The sequence below is a fragment of the Sapajus apella genome, unplaced genomic scaffold (genome assembly GCF_009761245.1).
Source record: "Sapajus apella isolate SASKATOON/1434 unplaced genomic scaffold, GSC_monkey_1.0 scaffold18, whole genome shotgun sequence".
Lineage (NCBI taxonomy): Eukaryota > Metazoa > Chordata > Mammalia > Primates > Cebidae > Sapajus > Sapajus apella.
Window position 1 is genome coordinate 24589376 of NW_022436958.1, and position 2824 is coordinate 24592199.

Below are 2824 nucleotides of genomic sequence, written 5' to 3' on the forward strand. Positions count from 1 at the left end.
TGCTGTTCTCTTTGCCTAAAATTGTTCTATCTCCTAACTCCCCCAGCCTAGTTAATTAATTCTAATTCAACCTTTGCAACTCAGTATAGTGTCACCTCATCTAGGAAGCTTCCTTACCTGCCCCCACTTCACTTAGACTGCCTTACTCCCTAAACATTACATCTTTTTTGAGAGCAGGAGTGAAATTTTTATCGGTTTTGTAACTTTGACCTAAAATTGTGCCTGACTTGTAGTAGAATCTCAATAAATACCTGTTGAAAGGAAAAATTTTAAGCGTAGTGGTTAACTCCTCAAGTAGGTTGTAAGAAAGTCAAAACATGCATGCAAATATTAAATATCAGCATCAAATGTATCACAGGATACATCAGATGTATATCACAGGATACATCCTGGAGCTGCTATACAAACTACCACAAATGTGGTAGCTTAAAACAGAAATGTATTCTCTCACAATTCTAGAGGTCAGAAGTCCAAAACCAAGATGCTGAGAGGTCCATGCTTCCTCCAAGCATTCTAGGGTAGATTTCTTTCCATGCCTCCCTCCTAGTTTCTAATGGCAGCTGGCAATCCCTGTGTTCCTTGGAATTGCAGCATTCCAATTTCTAGCTCTTTCCTTACATTGCCTTCTCTTCTGTGTGTCTATCTTATAAAGATATATGTGGGCCATTTTGTGAAGAGACGAAGACTGAGCGGTTGTGTCCGCGTTGCCGACCTCGAGCAGCAGTCGGCTTCTCCATGTAGAACCCAGGAGTAGGAGACCCAGAATCGAATCTCTTCTCCCTCCTCCCTCCTGTGAGATTTTTTTGATCTTCAGCTACATTTTCGGCTTTGTGAGAAACCTTATCATCAAATATGATGGCCAGCAACATTACCAATAAGACAGATCCTCGCTCCATGAACTCCCGTGTGTTCATTGGGAATCTCAACACTCTCGTGGTCAAGAAATCTGACGTGGAGGCAATCTTTTCAAAGTATGGCAAAATTGTGGGCTGCTCTGTTCATAAATGCTTTGCCTTCGTTCAATATGTTAATGAGAGAAATGCCCAGGCTGCTGCAGCAGGAGAGGATGGCAGAATGATTACTGGCCAAGTTTTAGAGCTGGCTGCAGAGCCAAAAGGGAACCGAGGAAAAGCAGGTGTGAAACGGTCTGCAGCGGAGATGTACGGCTCCTCTTTTGACTTGGACTATGACTTTCAACGGGATTATTATGACAGGATGTACAGTTACCCAGCACGCGTACCTCCTCCTCCTCCTATTGCTCGGGCTGTAGTGCCCTCGAAACGTCAGCTTGTATCAGGAAACACCTCACCAAGGGGCAAAACTGGCTTCAATTCTAAGAGTGGACAGTGGGGATCTTCCAAGTCTGGAAAGTTGAAAGGAGAGAACCTTCAGGCCATTAAGAAGGAACTAACCCAGGCAAAACAAAAAGTGGATTCTCTCCTGGAAAACCTGGAAAAAACTGAAAAGGAACAGAGCAAACAAGTAGTAGAGATGAAGGATGGTAAGTCAGAGGAGGAGCAGAGCAGCAGCTCTGTGAAGAAAGATGAGACTAATGTGAAGATGGAGTCTGAGGGGGGTGTAGATGACTCTGCTGAGGAGGGGGACCTACTGGGTGATGATGATAATGAAGATCAGGGGGATGACCAGCTGGAGTTGATCAAGGATGATGAAAAAGAGCCTGAGGAAGGAGAGGATGACAGAGAGAATGCCAATGGTGAGGATGACTCTTAAGCACATAGTGGGGTTTAGAAATCTTACCCCATTATTTCTTTACCTAGGCGCTTGTCTAAGATCAAATTTTTCACCAGATCCTCTCCCCTAGTATCTTCAGCACATGCTCCCTGTTCTCCCCATCCTTGTCCTTCCCATGTTCATTAATTCATATTTCCCTGCACCTAGTCCCATTTTCACTTCCTTGGATGCTCCTAGTAGTTTTGTTATGTCTTACCCTGTAATTTTTGCTTTTAATTTTGATACCTCTTTATGACTTCACAATAAAAAGGATGTATGGTTTAAAAAAATAAAAAAGATATATGTGATGGCATTTTGTGCCTACTCAGATAATTCAGGATAAATCCCTCCTTTCAAGATTCTTAATCATATCTTTTGCCATATAAGGTAATATTTCCTTTTTTTTTCCACCATATAGGGTAATATTCACAGGTTCCAGAGATTAGGATGTGTACATGTTTTCAGGACCACCATTCAATACATTACAGTGTGTGTAAGCGAGGCATCCAGGAAAGTCATGACAATTCAAAAGGAAGCGAGTGCAGTGGGCCAAAGTGACAGCCACATGGTTTTAACACCTAAAAGGATCAAAGTAATCAGTAGTTATCACCATGCCTTTGAAGTAACCCAGTGATGCCAGTTTCTTTGAAGAAGAAACTGAAGAATGGAAAGGATGTGTGCATATTGCAGAAAGACTAGTGGTGAGGCCAAAATCAGGATTTAACTCTTCTCTTCAATTCTTGATTTATTACCTAGACTCTCTTACCATCCAAAATAAATTTAAGACACACTAAATGGCAGACATATCACAGAGCTGCCACCTATTATTTAAATGACAGATTTGCAGTTTCTTCTTTGTTTATTCCTGCTGAAGTTCTCATAGCAGAGACGCTAATGCAATACTCTGGACAAAAGAAGTGCAGTGAAAATCTGGGGGCTTCCCACCGTCAACAAATACTGACTCTGCATCTGCCCTCAGCAAAATATTGTGAGAAATATGAAGAATAATTAGACATGCATTCATGCTTAAGGAGATACCGTCTCATAGAAGACATGTGATCGAATGACAAGCAGAAGGCAGTATTTCTCATGT

The 2824-nt window shown here is 41.9% G+C and overlaps 1 pseudogene across 1 annotated transcript; it reads left to right on the forward strand.

The window, feature by feature from the left end:
- The first annotated feature begins 645 nt into the window (after positions 1-645).
- LOC116557059 lies at positions 646-1990 on the forward strand (annotated as a pseudogene). The gene has a single exon (XR_004271338.1). The product of XR_004271338.1 is annotated as a heterogeneous nuclear ribonucleoprotein C pseudogene (transcript).
- The last annotated feature ends 834 nt before the right edge of the window (positions 1991-2824 follow it).